The 17627-nt window shown below is 37.8% G+C and overlaps 1 long non-coding RNA gene across 10 annotated transcripts in view; it reads right to left on the bottom strand.

The window, feature by feature from the left end:
- The window catches only part of LOC123594716, a 44727-nt gene that overhangs the window by 4861 nt on the left and 22239 nt on the right, over positions 1–17627 (bottom strand). For 6 of the 10 annotated variants that reach the window (XR_006710854.1, XR_006710855.1, XR_006710860.1 and 3 more), the window contains exon 3: positions 12271–12345. This is a non-coding gene — a long non-coding RNA (uncharacterized LOC123594716). Of the gene's footprint in view, positions 1–10639; positions 10679–11556; positions 12346–17627 lie in introns of those variants that run through there. The other 4 variants (XR_006710856.1, XR_006710861.1, XR_006710852.1 and 1 more) reach the window with 2 other exon arrangements.

Genomic DNA, 17627 nt, shown 5'->3' with positions numbered 1-17627 from the left:
GGGAGTCCATTAAGGATCAGATAGTCACCATAATGTGATGACATAAATGCATGCATAGAGTAATTTTAATGTATCTAATTTAAGTGGGGGTGCTCAGGGAAAATGTCTGTATGTAAGAGAATTGTTTTTAAACAAAATCATAGCTGGGGGGGGGGAAACAGAGGAAGCCACCTACACAGAGGGAACAATGCAAAGTCTCAGAGAACTTGACCTGGTAAGTTTTGGAAAGTACAAGTTTGGCAAGTACTCTAAGGGGTTTGGGGAGGGCAGAGGAAAGAATGAATGAGAAGGGGGGGGGGGCGCCTGGGTGGCTCAGTCGGTTAAGCGTCCGACTTCGGCTCAGGTCATGATCTCGCGGTTTGTGAGTTTGAGCCCTGCGTCGGGCTGTGTGCTGACAGCTCAGAGCCTGAAGGCTGCTTTGGATTCTGTGTCTCGCTCTCTCTCTGCACCTTCCCTGCTCACACTCTGTCTCTCTGTCTCAAAAATAAATAAAACATTAAAAAAAAAAAAACCTTAAAAAGAATGAATGAGGAGACAAAACAGTTGAAAGATAAGGCTGGATATATTGAGTGCCTTAACATATCATGGTAATGAATTCAGATTCTATTCTGAAGGGTAAGGGATGGGAGAATTGAATTTTAACATAAAAAAGTCTTGGTCTTTTAATCGCAAAAAGATAACTATGAGAGCAATGTGAAATATGTAACTAAAGTTACATATTTGCTGCAATGGGGTGGAGAACTAGAGGCAAAGAGACCACTTGGGATGCTATTGAAATATCTAGATGAGATGTGATTGTGGGAAAGACCTAAAATAGAGTATTTGCACTAAGGACCCATAGTACATTTAGTGTGTTTACTGGGCAGAGCTTACCTAAAGAAAAAAAACAAATTTTTGGGTTTCCTCCAGTTATCTTTATAACTCTTAATATGAACTCTTTATGCTCTTACCTCTTCATCTTGAAACTAAAATTTATATACTAAATGTAGAGAAATATAAACTAATAAAATTAGTATCTATGTGCTACTTGATTTTTTTTCTTTTTACTTTTTGCAAAAATTGCTTCTTGAAACAGAAATACAGATCTGCCACAGTTTAGGTTCTTCTAAATTTGGCCTGTCTGTACTAACTGTTGTGTTCCGTATATGATGGCCAGTTTTCTCTACTAGACCTTTAAGAGATCTTGTTCATTCTTTCACTGATGTCATTTGACTTTCATATGGCCAGAAAGAAGCATTTATTACCTATTTCTGTTCTCATTTGCCTGAGACACAAGTGCTATTACACAGTACCAACAAGATCATAAAATCTAAACACAGCACAGGCTCTGGAATCACATGGCAGTATTTAGTTATAAGTGGCAATCAGGGTGATTTGGACTATGATTATATTATTATAGATTAATGAAATAAATCACAAAATGGGAAAAGTCTGGTAAAGAATTCAAAGATTCTAGTTTGAGAAAAACTGGTGTAGAGGTTATAAAAATCCTTTTGTCACATCTAAAGTCACATTTGTTGAGTCTGACTTTGTGACTCTGAGTAAAGTCAAGAAATGCTAGACAGGTAGGACAGATAAATAACTTGATTTTAAAGTGAAAGGGGTGCTGGTTGGCTCAGTTGGTTAAGTGTCCAACTCGTGATTTTGGCTCAGGTCATGATCTCACTGTTTGTGAGTTCAAGCCTGGAGTTGGGCTCTGTGCTACAGTGGGGAGCCTGCTTGGGAGTCTCTCTCTGTCCCTCCCCTGCTTGCACATGAGCATTCTCTCTCTCTCTCTCTCTCTCTCTCTCTCTCTCTCTCTCTCTCTCTCAAAATAAATAAACTTTTAAAAAGTTTAGGGAAAGTAAAAGGAGAAAGAAAGGGCTTAGGTACATTTTAAGGTTCATTCCTGTTCTGGAACTAAGAACACAATATGCAATAGGAAAGTAATTCTGTCTCCAGAATTACTATTAGGGCCATTCTCTAAATCCAACCTCTGTATATGTTTTATGTTACTATGAGAAAATATTCTATAGAGTTTCAAGTTGATATAGCAGGAGTGATCTCTGCCCATCAAAATGAGGCATCCTACCTTTCTGTTTTGTTAGTAAGTCTCCTACCTTCAAGTAACAGGAGTTAGTTACTTCCTATAACTTAGGGCAAGAACTCAAACAGATCAGGAATAATTGGACTGAAGGTAAAATCATATTGAGTGGTTGGATGAAAGCTTTAGAAAGTTGGAGATTGGTAGCCAACGAATCTATATTTAACCTTAGATGTCACTGTATGGTTTGGGTTGGCTCTGGGACCCCCTTCTTTTCTTTTTTTTTTTTTTAGTGCCAGATTGGTTTACCCACATTTTTCTCCCCTGCTATTATCAATTGCTCCGTAACAGAAACCAACAAGCTTTCTTTTTCTATCCTCACTTGGGGAAGAATACAATCTTACGTTATCCTTTTTTTCCTTATACCTTTTTTTCCTGAAGCAAGTATGCACCCTGTTAAGTTTTCATAATGGTTTTAATTCTGGTAATAGAATGTCAGTATTTATATATGATTATAAGCAAGTATGAAGATCAACAAGAGAGTAGTTGCAGTGATAAAGAACTCTTATTTGAACCTGGTTTACTTCCTATCATCACTTCCAAGCCCCCACTCAATAGATCAGACTCAATAGAAAAAGTCACAAGATTCAACTGTACTTTAAAGGAAAATTAGAAATAGTTATTGTAATACTGTTGATACAACAAATTACTACAAATTTAGTGGCTTAAAAAAAGTTATCTTAGATATTTGGAGGTCAGAAGTCTGAAATGGGTCCTACTGTTCTGAAATCAAGGTATAAGCAGAGTTGGTTGCTTCCTTGAGATTCTGAGGCAGAATCTCTTTTCTTGCCCTTTCCAACTTCTAGAGGCTGCCGGCACCTTGGTTCATGGTTCCCTTCCATCTTCAAAGCCGGAAGTGGCTGGTTAGTCTTTTTCACATCACATTAATCTGACACACTTGTCTGCATCCTTTCATTTATAAGGATCTTTATGATTATATTGGGCCTACATGGATAATCGAGGAAAATCTATCTACTTGAAGGCCAGATGATTAACTACCTTAATTCCATCCACAACCTTAATTCCCCCTTGCTATATAACATAACATATTCAACGGTTCCAGGGAAACTGGGATGTAAACATCTTCAGTGGGAGTAGAAGATCATGGGGAGGCATTATTCCGGCTACTACAACTATTTATAATTCCGTGGGTACTCAAGTTTAAAAGCAACTTTTCCCTTCCTTCCATCAGTTCCTACTTTGTTCTTCTAAATATATTTGACTACTACTCAAAATATGAAGTGTGAAATGGTACAGAAAGTTAAATATACTAAAGGTTAGGAACTTGTCAACTACATTTTGTCACTGATGACTCAGTTTTATTGAGGTAGTGTTGACATAATTTATATTTAAGCGTGTTGTGAAGTGAATGGAAAATGAAAAAGTGCAGAGCATGGCCAGGAGAAGAAATTAGAAGATAGAGTATTAGTTTAGAGTAACTCAGGGTCAAAGGAGGATATTTTTTTAGAATGGGAGAGGTTTGCGTATATTTATAGCCTGGAGGAAATCCTGAGAGAGATGAGATATAGAACAGAGAGATTAATAGATGAAGTCATTTTCTTCACAAGAGATGACTGTGGGTCAAAAAATTGAGTATTTGATTTTGAACAATGGGTAAACATCAGACTCTAGAGGGAAGAAGATTAGAATGGGTAAAAACAAAGATAATTTTAAATGGAAAGAGGCAGGAAGTTGACTATTAATACTCAGTTTTCTCAACTTAATTGGAAGGAGGGCTTTATCCATTCATCTACTGATGAACACTCAGGTGCTTCCATATCTTATCTATTGTATATAATGCTACAATAAACACAGCATTGTGTAATCTTTTCAAATTAGTGTTTTTATTTTCCTGAGTAAATACCCAGAAGTGGAATTACTGTATCATATGGTATTTCTATTTTTAATTTTTGGAGAACTCTCCATACTGTTTTCCATAATTGTTGTACCAATTTACATTCCCACCAAGAAAATGGTTCCCTGTGGTGCCTGGGTGGCTCTGTCAGTTAAGCATCTGATTCATGGTTTCAGCTGAGGTCATGATCTTGAGGTTTGTGAGTTCGAGTCCCACATCAGACTCTAAGTTGGCAGTGTGGAGCCTGTTTGGGATTCTCTCTCTACTTTCTCTCTGCCCGCCCCCCCCTCCTCCCCTGCCACTCGCAGAGTACCAACAAGATTATAAACCTAAACCTGTCTCTCTCAAAATCAAATTAACTTTAAAAATCCTTAAAAAAATTAAAAAAAGAAATTCGTCCCCTTTTTTCCACATTTTTGCCAACGCTTATTATTTCTTGTCTTTTTGATACTAGCCATTCTGACTGCTGTGAGTTGATGTCTTACTGTGGTTTTGATTTGCATTTCCTTGATGATTATTGATGTTGAGCATCTTTTCATATGTCTATTGGCCATCTGTATGTCTTCAGCAAAGTGCCTATTCAGGTCCTCTATTTTTAAATTTTATTATTATTATTACTATTATTATTATGTTGAATTGTTTGCGTTCTTTTTACATTTTGGATATTAACTCCTTCGCAGATATGTCATTTACAAATATCTTCTCTCATTCAGTAGGTTGCCTTTTTGTCTTCTTGGTGGTTTCCTTTGCTTTACAAAAGCTTTTTAGTTTGATGTAGTACAAGTTATTTTTGCTTTTGTTTCTCTTGCCTGAGGAGACAGATCCAGAAAAATATTGTTTAAGTCCGAGTTTACTACCTATGGTTTCTTTTAGGAATTATATGATTTCAGGTCTTATGTTTAGGTCTTTAATCCATTTTGCATTATTTTTGTGTATATTGTTAAGAAAGTGGTCCAGTTCCATTCTTTTGCATTTAACTGTCCAGTTTTCCCAGCACCATTTATTGAAGAGGCTATCTTTTCCCCAGTGTATATTTTTGCCTCCTTTGTTTTAGATTAATTGACCATATAAGTGTGGATTTATTTCTGGGCTCTATTCCTATTGATTCTCTGTGTTCATTTTTGTGCTAGTACCATATTCTTTTGATTATTATAGCTTTGTAGTACAGTTTGAAACTGGGATTGTGATACCTCTGGCTTTGTTCTTTTTTCTCAAGATTACTTTGGCTATTTGAGGTCTTTTGTGGTTACACCCAAATTTAAGGATTGTTTGTTCTAGTTCTGTAAAAAATACTGCTGGTATTTTGATAGAGATTTCATTGAATCTGTAGATTGCTTTGGAAAGTATGGACATTTTAACAATATTAATTCTTCCAATCCATGAGCACAGAACATCTTTCTATTTATTTGTGCCTTATCCAGTTTCTTTCATTGGTGTCTTATAATTTGCAGAGTACACTTCTTTTATCTCCTTGGTTAAATTCATTCATAGGTATTTTATTCTTTTTTTGATGCAGTTGTCAGTGGGATTGTTTTCTTAATTTGTCTTTCTCATAGTTTGTTCTAAGTGTATAGAAATGTGGCAGATTTCTGTATATTGGTTCTGTATCCAGCAACTTTACTGACTCCATTCATTAGTTCTAATAGTGTTTTGGTGAAGTCTTTAGGGTTTTCAATATGTAGTGTCAGGTCATCTGCAAATAGTGAAAGTTTTACTTCTTCCTTACCAATTTGGATACCTTTTATTTATTTTTCTTATCTGATTGCTGTGGCTAGGACTTGTAGTATTATGTTGAATAAATGTGGTGAGAGTGGACATCCTTGTCTTGTTCCTGATCTTAGAGGAACGCTTTTAGCCTTTCACTGCTGAGTATGATGTTAGATGTGGATTTTTCCAATATGGCATTTATTTTGTTGATGTATGTTCTCTCTAAACTCACTTTGTTGAGAGTGTTTATAATGAATAGATGTTGAATTTTGACCAGGGCTTTTTCTGCATTTTTTGAAATGATCATAATTTTTATCCTTCATATTGTTAACGTGGTATATCATGTTGATTGATTTGCAGGTATTGAACCTGTAATCCCCAAAATAAATCCTACTTGATTGTGGTGAATGTCCTTTTAACATATTGTTGAATTTGGTTTGTTAAATTTTGTTGAGGATTTTTGCATCTATGTTCATTAGGAATATTGGTCTGTACTTCTTTTTTTGTAGTGTCTTTGGTTTTGTTACCAGGATAATTGTTGCTTCATAGAATAAATTTGGAAGCATTCAATCCTCATCTATATTTTGGAATAGTTTGAGAAGGATAGGCATCAGTTCTTTGAATGTTTGGTAGAATTCAGGGCACCTGGGTGGCTCAGTAGGTTAAGCGTCGGACTCTTCATTTTGGCTCAGGTCATGATCTCACTGTTCATTAGTTCAAGCCCCACATCAGGCTCCGTGCCGACAGGGCAGAACCTGCTTGGGATTCTTTCTCTCCCTCTCTGCCCCTTCCCCACTCGTGTGCACATGTGCGTATGTGCTCTCTTTCAAAATAAATAAATAAATAAATAAACTTCAAATGTTTGGTAGAATTCACCTGTGAAGCCATTTGATCCTGGACTTTTGTTTGTTGGGAATTTTTTTTATTACTGATCCCATTTTCTTAGTAGTAATCAGATTTTCTCCTCCTTCAGTCTCAGGAGACTGTATGTTTCTAGTAATTTATCCATTTCTTCTAGGTTGTCCAATTTGTTGGCATATAAGTTTTCATAGTAGTCTCAGTCCTTTGTAGTTCTGTGGTGTCAGTTGAAACATCCCCTTTGTTTCTGATATTGAGTTCTTTCTCTTTTTTTCTTGATGAGTCTGGCTAAAGGTTTATCAATTTTAGCTTTTCAGAGAACCAGCTCTTTCTTCTTTTTTAAAAAAAAATTTTTTTTGACATTTATTTATTTTTGAGACAGAGAGAGACAGAGCATGAACGGGGGAGGGTCAGAGAGAGAGGGAGACACAGAATTGGAAACAGGGTCCAGGCTCTGAGCTGTCAGCACAGAGCCCGACGCGGGGCTCAAACTCACAGACTGCGAGATCATGACCTGAGCTGAAGTCAGACGCTTAACCGACTGAGCCACCCAGGCGCCCCCAGCTCTTTCTTTATAATTGATCTACTACCATTACTATGTGTTTGCTTTTACAAGTGGCATTTTTTCCTTTTACAGTTTTCTTCTAGTTGTGGCCTTTTCTTATTTGCTTATGGAATTCCCTTTAACATTTCTTGTAATGCTGGTTTAGTGGTGCTGAACTTTAACTTTTGTTTATCTGAGAAACTCTTTATCTCTCCTTCAATTCTGAATGATAACCTTGCCCAGTAGAGTCTTCGTGGTTATAGGTTTTTTCCTTTGAGTACTTTGAATATATAGTGCTGCTCCCTTCTGGCCTGCAAATTTTTGCTGACAAACCAATAGGCTTATGAGGTTTCTCTGGTATGTAACGATTTGCTTTTCTCTTGCTGCTTTTAAGATTCTCTATTTTTAATTTTGGACATTTTATTTATTTATTTGAGAGAGAGCGCATGCATGTGCCTGAGTGGGTGAGGAACAGAGGAAGAGGGAGACAGAGAATATTAAGCAGGCTCCATGCCAGCATATAGTCCAGTGCAGGGCTCAGTCTCATGACTCTGAGATCATGATCTGAGCTGACATCAAGAGTCAGACGCTTAACTTACTGAGCCACCCAGGTGTCCCAAATTTTGGACATTTTATTATGTGTCTTGGTGTGGACTGCCTTGTGCTCACTTGTTTGAGGTTCTCTGTATAGCCTAGACCTGGGTGTCTGTTTTCATCCCCCTTAAACTTAAGGAGGCTTTCAGCTGTTGTTTTCTCAAATTGTTTTCTGCCCCTTTCTCTTTTTCTGGGGCCTGTATAATATGAATGTTAGTATACTTGACGTTGTCCTAGAAGTCCATTAACCTGTCTTTTTTTTTTTTCTTAAATCTTTTTTGTTTTTACTGTTCGGCTTGGGTGCTTTCCATTACTCTGTCTTCCAGATCACTGATCCATTTTTCTGTATTCTCTAATCTGCTGTTGATTCCCTCTAGTGTATTTTTCATTTCAGTTATTGTATTCTTTAGCTCTGATTTTTTTTGAAGTTTTTGTTAAAGTTCTCACTGAGCTCATATACTTCTCTCAAATCTGGTTAGCATCTTTATGAGCATTATTTTGAACTCTTTATCAGATAGATTCCTTATCTCTATTTTGTTTAGTTCTCTTTCTCAGGTTTTGCCTTATTCTTTTGTTTGGAACATATTCCTCTGTCTCCTGATCTTGAAAGTAGTGGCCTTATGTTGAAGGTGTCCTGTGGGGCCCAGTAGCACAATCCTCTCTGGTCACCAGAACCAGGTAATCCAAGGATGTCCCCTCTGTGGACTGCATTCACCCTCCTATTGTGACTTGGCATGACTGCTGCAGGCATGCTAGTGGGCAGGTCTGGCCTCCAGCCTGGCTGGCTGCAGTGATTAGCCATGACTACTTATGGGTGTACTGGTGGGTAGGGGTGGACCCCTGTGCAGCTATGAGATCTGGCTGTAGTGGGTGTGCTGGTAGATAGGGTTAGTTCCAGTGTAGAAGTCTAAGAGTCTCACCTCCACCTTTGGTGGGCATGCTGGTGGGTGGGGCTAGCACTCCACCTCCCTGGGGCAGAAGTTGCTCTGGAAGGGCATTGGTAGTTGGTGGAGCATGTGACTTGATCTAGGGGTTGTGAGTTCAAGCCCCATGTTGGGTATAGAGTTACCCAAAGAAAATCTTAAAAACCAACCACCAACCAACCAACCAATTAACAAACCCCAAAAAACAACTGAGGCTGCTTGCCAGGTGTGGTGCAGATTGGACCGGACAGGTCTGTAGGGAAATGCTGGGGAGGAGCAAGTAGTGTTCTCAGGACAGATGGAGAGTGTCAGAACTGGCTCACACAACCGTCATCCAGCTAAGCTGAAAGAGGGCAAGAAAAATGGTGCCCACCAGTACTGCCCTGCCCCTCCAGAACACCCTAAAATTAGATTTCCTTCATGTATAACCCAGGTGCTTTCCAAACTGCTGCCCCTGTGCTGGTTCTCAGACTAAGTGATCTAGTGCTCTGGCCTTATGAGTGGCGTCTTTGTTTCTTATTGCCTTCTGGCTCTCTTAGAGTTATGGTTAAGTCCTACTGATCTTCAAAGGCAGATTTTATGGGGATTTATCTTCCCTGTGCAGGTCGCCACAGCCAGAGGTGCCTGATGTGGAGCCTGATCTCTTCGTTCCTTAGAGAGGAACTCCTATGATATCCTATGATACCCCTCCTACTTGTGGGTTGCCAGGCCAGGGGTTTTGGTTCTTGACTGAGTCTCTGCCCCTCCTACTGTAATGAATGTGGCTTTTTCTTTATATCAGTAACTGTGGAAAAGTTGTTCTGCTAGTCTTCAGGTTGTTTTCAGAGTGAGTTATATTAAATGTAGTTGCAGTGTGGGTGTGTCTGGCGGGGGTGGGGGGTGGAGGTGAGCTCAGGATCCTTCTGTTCTTCCATCTTCCTTGCAATCGGTACCTTTCTTAGTGTAAAATCAATAGCAGTTCTCAAAAATTAATACTTCCACCTCAAGAAACTCAGATGACAGAATAAATGTTTATGTGCCACGTGAGAGAGGGAGTGCAGAAAGAAGCGAGAGTGCATTTCATTTATTATTTTTATTCCTTTAAATATTTTTTGTTTTTGAGGGAGAGAGAAAGCACAAGCCAGGGAAGGGCAGAGAGAGAGAGAGAGAGAGAGAGAGAGAGAGAGAGAGAATCTGAAGCAGGCTCCAGGCTCTGAGCTGTCAGTACAGAGCTGGACGAGGCTGGAACCCACAAACGATCATAAGATCATAACCTGAGCTGAAGTCGGACCCTTAACTGACCGAGCCACCCAGGTGCCCCATGAAAGAATCATTTTAAATTTAATCAAGATCCATTTTGGCAGATATTTATTGAGCAACTGCTATGCATTAGCTTCTGGGCTTAGCTTGTAGAAAACTTAAGAGGTGATTTTCATACTTTTCCCCCTCAGGAGCCCTTAAGTCTATAAAACAAAGAAGCTGCCTGACTTGGAGGCTAGAGCCTTGCCTACTGAGAATCTTTATCATTTTCCCTCCATTTCCAATCCTCACACCCACTCAGGGTACCTCAGATGGTTCTGTGAGTATCCCTCCCTAGTGTTCACTAAACAGAATCTGAAAAACCAATTGTCTAATAAATATTAATACCAAAGCCTCACTATAATAGTTATGAGAAATAAATAATATAAAATATAGCAGAGATAAGTATAAAATGTGTAAAGAAGTGTAAAGTATAAAGATGAAGAGAATCTGGCTTAACAGCAGACATGTGATAAAAATCTGAGCATTTCAGTTGCTCAACTTCTCAGTATAAGCCAGCAATGTGGTCAGGGCTTGCCTAAAGAACCTATACAGTTTTACTCCTAAAGATAGAAATGTATTGTCCAGCACAAAGCAGTTGCCTTTTCCTCATCTTCATTGGCCAGACCATAGTTTTAAAAATTTTTATGGGGCGCCTGGGTGGCTTAGTCGGTTAAGCGTCCAACTTTGGCTCAGGTCATGATCTTGCGGTTCGTGAGTTTCAGCCCTGTGTCAGGCTCTGCTGACAGCTCAGAGCCTGGAACCTGCTTCAGATTCTGTGTCTCCCTCTTTCTCTGCCCCTCCCCTGCTCACGCTCAGCTCACAGCTGTCTCTGGCTGTCAAAAATAAATAAATGTTAAAAAAAACTAATTTCTTATAGCTTTATTGAAATATAATTGACATACAGTATATCACATATATTTAAAGTACACAATTTGGTAATTTGACATATGTATACACCCATGAAACAATCACCAAAATCAAGATAATAAACATATGCCTCACTACAAGTGTGTGTGTAGTCCTTTGTAAACCCTTTCTGTTCCCCCAACCCAACCCCTCTTCCTTGCACCCACTTGAAGCCAATGATCATTTTGTCCTATAGCTTAGTTGGCATTTTCTATAATTTTATTTAAATAGAATCAAATGGCATGCCCTCCGTGACTTTTTTCACTCAGCATAATTATTTTGAGATTTACCTATGTTGTGTCACTCAACAGTTTTTTGTTTTTTGTTTTTTTTTTACTACTGAGTAGTATTCTTTGTATGGATATGCCACAATTTCTATATCCATTCACCCATCGGTGGACATTCTGGTTGTTTCCAGTTTTTGTCTATAACAAATACTCTTGTATAAGTGTTTGTATGGACATAGGTTTTCTTTTTGGTAAATAGGTAGGAATGGAATAGGTGGATTATGATACGTATACCTTTATCTTTTTAAGAAACTGCCAAGCTGTTTTCCAAGTGGTTGTACCATTTTACATTCTCACTAGTTATATACTGAGAATTCCAATTCCCCCTGACCTGTTATGACCAGTCTTTTTAATCAGCCATTCTAATAGGTATGTAGTGGTATAGCTCATTGTTATTTTAATTTGCATTTACCTAGTGACTAATGATGTTCAGCATCTTTTCATGTGCTGTTTTGCTGTCTATATTTCTTCCTTGAGGAAATGTCTCTATTCCCATTGTTTATGGAGTTCCTTTTGTTTGTGTTTATTTACAAGTGACAAATTAAACATTTACAGCTGGCTCAGAAGATTTTAAAAAGTAATAAAGTCATAACAAGGTATCATATACATGGAGGAATATGAAAAAGGCATGAAGGATTCAACTCATATTAGCTATTGCCTAAGTCACTTCCAAAACTAAGAGTGCAGAAAGCAGTATATGCTAGAGCTGGCTTATACTGCTTTATGAGTACATTTAAACATTTTTAGAAATTTTGCAGGCTGTTAAACACAGCCTTTATGAAGAATTAACTATGTAAGCTGACAATTATGTTAAAATCCAATATATAAGAATAATAAATATTCAAAATTCATTTCCTCATTTTACTATTATCCATGTTTTTGTGGTTATGGTGATCGTATCTGTATTATAGAAATATTATAGTTTGATAATATATACCTTCTTCTAATTCTGTGTTCTGTGATGTCCTATGGTAGCCTGAAATGAGCCACAGTGGGATATTTACCCCAAGAAATTTGCAAACACCATAATCAAAGCTTTTTTTTTTTTCTTTCCTGGTGAGCTAGTTGTCAAACATTTACTAGGCCACCTGTAATGACAAGGACCTTCAAACTGCACTGGGTTACTGTCCACGATGAATAATTGAAGCCTTAGTCACATGGAGAACTCACCTTTGTGAAGCACTTAATTCCTTAAGAACAGATTGATATTTTTGCTGCAGGGTAAAGCTTACCGATTTTCCTTGCTGCTCTGTTTTTTTTGTTGTTGTTGCTTTTTTCACTTCCAGATTTAGGCATGCCAAAATCTACTGGATAAGAGAGGATGCCAATACATTATTTCTGTAGTCCCAAGTAAAAAATACAAAATATTTTATTTGGAGTAGAACTAGAAGGGCTGTTAAATACAGAAAACTGTAATGGGCAAAAAAAAAGCAGGAAAGACAAACAGCTCTCTATAACCAAATTTCTACTCATGTAAGAATAGGGGAAACTAGACAAAAATGAGAGGGAACAAATGAGGATGTAAGAAGAATGTTTGGTCTAAACCCCCAATCAGCTTTCTAATGGTGGACAAAGCATTTTTTTAAAGTCTAAACTTACTGAAGATGTTGGATGTTACTGGAAATGTAAAGTTACAGATTCAGTAACATATTACAGCAATCCAGAGATAATCAAATTATGGGGGACAAATTCCTGGGACACAACATAAAGCTACTGTTATGGTTGAGTGTCCATTACAATTTAATTTTAAAAACAATTAGGAGAAACTAAGGATTTCAGAAGGAACAGAAACCATCTTAAAAGTTCACAGTCTAAATTAAAGGCATATACATTTAAAATATAAAAGAAACAAACATGGCATATGACTTTCAGTAAGACATTTGTTATGTCTCACATGAAATTCAAATTGAAGTTAAAGTGTTTGCCTGACATGAAAAGATGCTCAACATCGCTCATTAGGGAAATACATATCAAAACCACACTCAGACATCCCCTCACACCAGTCAGTGGCCAAAATGAACAAATCAGGAGACTATAGATGCTGGAGAGGATGTGGAGAAACGGGAACCCTCTTGCACTGTTGGTGGGAATGCAAATTGGTGCAGCCACTCTGGAAAACAGTGTGGAGGTTCCTCAAAAAATTAAAAATAAACCTACCCTATGACCCAGCAATAGCACTGCTAGGAATTTACCCAAGGGATACAGGAGTACTGATGCATAGGGGCACTTGTACCCCAATGTTTATAGCAGCACTCTCAACAATAGCCAAATTATGGAAAGAGCCTAAATGTCCATCAAATGATGAATGGATAAAGAAATTGTGGTTTATATACACAATGGAGTACTACGTGGCAATGAGAAAGAATGAAATATGGCCCTTTGTAGCAACGTGGATGGAACTGGAGAGTGTGATGCTAAGTGAAATAAGCCATACAGAGAAAGACAGATACCATATGTTTTCACTCTTATGTGGATCCTGAGAAACTTAACAGAAACCCATGGGGGAGGGGAAGGAAAAAAAAACAAAAAAAAGAGGTTAGAGTGGGAGAGAGAGCCAAAGCATAAGAGACTCTTAAAAACTGAGAACAAACTGAGGGTTGATGGGGGATGGGAGGGAGGGGCGGGTGGGTGATGGGTATTGAGGAGGGCACCTTTTGGGATGAGCACTGGGTGTTGTATGGAAACCAATCTGACAATAAATTTCATATATTGAAAAAAAAAGTGTTTGCCTGCGTTTTAGTTAGGTACAGTACCTTAAAGTACTAATAGTGATAAAGATTTAGAGTGATGCACACTGAAGAATAGCAGTTTGGTATTAAATTGGAAGGAACAAATAATCCTTAAACCAGGCAGTACCCCATGTAATCACTTTACTAATAAACTGGACAAAAATAAATGGAACTTTTATCAAACCAGCAGATACAGGCTTTATTTTTTTTAATAAATTAAAATTAAATTAAAAATGAGGTGCCTGGGTGGCTCAGTCGGTTAAGTGTCTGACTCTTGATTTTGCCTGGGGTCATGATCTCTGGGTTCCTGAATTTGCAGCCCGCCTAGGGCTCTGTGCCAGGTCAGTGCAGAGCCTGTTTAGGATTTTCTCCCTCTTTCTCTGCCCCTCCCCTGTTTGTACTCTCTTCTCTCCCAAAATAAACAGATAAACTTAAAAAAAAAATGAGAAAATACATATTCCCAAGGAGATATCTTCTTTCTCTATCTCCAAACTTAAAATTTTATAAAGGAAATTGAGTAATCTCACATGAAAATACCTAAGAATATATGAAATTAATAGATACAATAGAGAAGTGCCTGCTAAACATTTCCACAATTAAAAAGAAATAAATCACTGTTTTTTCCCTCGTCCTGATTCCCAAAATCAGTTCCTCTTTTTTTTTTAAGTTTATTTATTTTGAGAGAGAAAGAGGAAGGGGGTGTAGAGGGGCAGAGAGAATCCCAAGCAGTCTCCTCACTGTCAGCGCAGAGCCTGACCCACAGCTTGATCCCAAACTGAGATCACGGTCTGAGCTGAGATCAAGAGTTAGATGCCTAACTGACTGAGCCACCCAGGCACCCCATCAGTTCCTCTTTTGACTGACTTATGTAAGTGATTCCATTTTCTAGTCACCAGGATTCACTATACTTGAATAATCTTTTTCTTTCACTCTTCTCTATCAGTCTCCACTTTTATTTCTTTAGATCTTCAAATGCGTATTACACCTTAAATTTTATAATATGCATTTTAAAAGGTTTTTATCATCATTATATTTGTATAACCACTCTGTGAGTTAAGCAAAAGTTATTAACATTTCATCATTCTATTAAAGGCCTCCAAGGTGACTGGCATGTAAATAAGCAGAATCACACAGGTTAAATGACTTGCCCAAGTTGACAGGACCAGTAATTACAAGTCCTGTGATTCTAATGTCAACATTCTTTTCATTACACCATGATGTCTCTCATCAACAGCTCATATTTGGTCCATTACTAAAGATTCCTAGTGGGTTTCTCTGCCTGTATTCTTACTTCTTCAGTCTATCTTGCATGTCACTACCGTATTGAACACAGTTTTTATGAAAAGATACCACAATAGGGGTAGCTCAGTCGAGTGTCTGACTTCCGCTCAGGTCATGATCTCATGGTTTGTGAGTTTGAGCCTCGCTGTGGGCCCTGTGCTGACAGCTCAGAGCCTGGGGCCTGCTTCAGATTCTGTGTCTCCCTCTCTCTCTGCCCCTCCTCTGCTCACACTCTGTGTCTCTCTCTCCCTCAAAAATAAAAAAAAATTAAAAAAAATTTTAAAGATACCACAGTAAAGAAATTTCCAATGGTTTCCTATTATATAGAGAATAAAAGTCAGACCTTTATCCCTGCTTTCATACATCAAACCTCTTAATCAAACTGGGCTCATGTTCCTTCAAATATCCTTCTAACTTTCCTGAGACTATGCCTTTGCTTATAGCAGTGTTTCCCTTGAGTTACAAATCCCTGAGTAATAGTTATTACAGGGGACTTGGACATAATGATGTGTCTATTTTTCTTATATATTTATTTATAGTTTATATGCTAAACATGTATGACTAGTACCTTGTGTGTTTTGATAGAGAGGGGGCAGGGGCATCCAGTAAAATTTTTGACATTAAAAATGTCACAAGTCACCAAGGACTTGGTGTATCTGGTTGGCTCAGTTGGTGGAGCATACGACTGACTCTTCATATCGGGGTTGTGAGTTTGAGCTTCACATTGGGTGTAGAGATTACTTTTAAAAAAATGAGTCGTCTGCAGTTCCACTTCTAATAATAAAGAACTAGGTGGGTTTTGATTATGCTTTAGCTGAGAATAACTAGCAACTAGAAAAGTGGGCCAAGAAAAAGAAAACCACATTTCTTTAAAGGCACTAAAAAGCTACCAAACTGGTGAAGATTGCAGGGCTAAGATCTATGAGAGGGAGACACATCGGAGAGATACTTGAGTATTTAGGGCTCCCTTTCTGCTAGAGACATCTGACTCTATCAAAAGCAACTGAGAAAGTGAACATAGATTTTTGCAAACTCACAGGCCCAGGAGGGGGCAAGGAGGTTGAAAACTGGAGTTTAGGGCTCACAAGGAAGAAATAAACACCTCAGTCTTTTAGCTGAGGGTAGACTTTCACAGTGGGTAGACTTAGTAGTCAATTATATGGAGTTGAGGACAAAATTAGGGAATTGGACAAAGTTCAGAAGAAAATATGCAGATAGATTTACAGAGACAAAAGGAAGAAAATGGTAAAAAATTTTTTAAAGGTGGAAGAGACTTACAGTGTAGAATTTTAAAAAGTCTAATATAGTTGAGACCCAGAAGGAAAGGAATGAGAGACCATAAAAAAGTGATACTTGAAGAGATGTCTAAAATAAGTAAAAGGCATCATGCCTCAGATTTAAGCAGCACTATAAACCTTAAGCAAGAAAAAGGCAAGGAAAATCACACCTAAGCACATCATCGTAAAATTGCTGAAAACCAAAGAGGAAAAATTTACGCATCCAGAGGAAAAAGACAAATTAATTTATCAAAACGAATGACAGTAAGACAGCTGCTTTGCAACCAAAATGATGCTATCTTTAGAGTACCAAAGGAAAATACTGTCAACTTAGAATTTACATTCAAACAATATAACTTTCAAATAGGCAAAATAAAGTTTTTTCAAACAAACAGAAATTGAGAATTTGACACCAGCATTTCTGCCCTGTAAAAAAGAGTGGACTTTGGGCAGAGAGAAATGATCTCAGATAGCCACTCTCACATTCTGGAAGAGATGAAGAGCAATGAAAGGGAAAAATACATAGGTAAATCCCAATAAATAGTAAGTTTACAAAACAATGCTAATATGTTTTTAAAAACATACAGATTTAAAACATAATAGCACAGTAACTGAGAGGCGAAGGAAAATAGTCTTAAAGTGGTCTAAGGTAATCACATTGTCTAGGAAGTGGAAAACGTACTAATATATACTAGGCTTTTTTTTTTTCATTTTTTTAATGTTTATTTATTTTTGAGACAGAGAGAGACAGAGCATGAACGGGGGAGGGTCAGAGAGAGGGAGACACAGAATTTGAAACAGGCTCCAGGCTCTGAGCTGTCAGCACAGAGCCCGACGCGGGGCTCGAACTCACGGACCGTGAGATCATGACCTGAGCTGAAGTCGGCCACTCAACCGACTGTGCCACCCAGGTGCCCCTATACTAGGCTTTTAAAAGTCATGGATGCACATTCTCATTTCTAGAGTAACTAAGAATATTAAAAGAACATAAAACCACAAAAAATAAAAGGAAAAAGATGAAACAGAAAAAACACTTGAACAATCCCAAAGAAAGTACAGAAAAAAGAACAAAGAATAGGTGAGACAAAAAACAGCAGAATGGCAGCTTTAAAGCCTGTATATAATAATTATACTAAATGTAAATTGATTATCCCAATTAAAAGACAAAGACTTGGATTTATAAAGGTACACTTTTAACCTGTTTTCAAGAGACAAATCTTAAATATGAGAATGCAGAAAAGCTTAAAGTAAAAAGGTATATCATGCAAAAACTAATAAAGATGGTGCGGCTATGCTAAATCC

Source organism: Leopardus geoffroyi, chromosome B1, assembly GCF_018350155.1.
Source record: "Leopardus geoffroyi isolate Oge1 chromosome B1, O.geoffroyi_Oge1_pat1.0, whole genome shotgun sequence".
NCBI classification, from domain to species: domain Eukaryota; kingdom Metazoa; phylum Chordata; class Mammalia; order Carnivora; family Felidae; genus Leopardus; species Leopardus geoffroyi.
The sequence above is the reverse complement of the archived record's forward strand: the minus strand, read 5'-3'. Positions and strand labels throughout refer to the sequence as shown.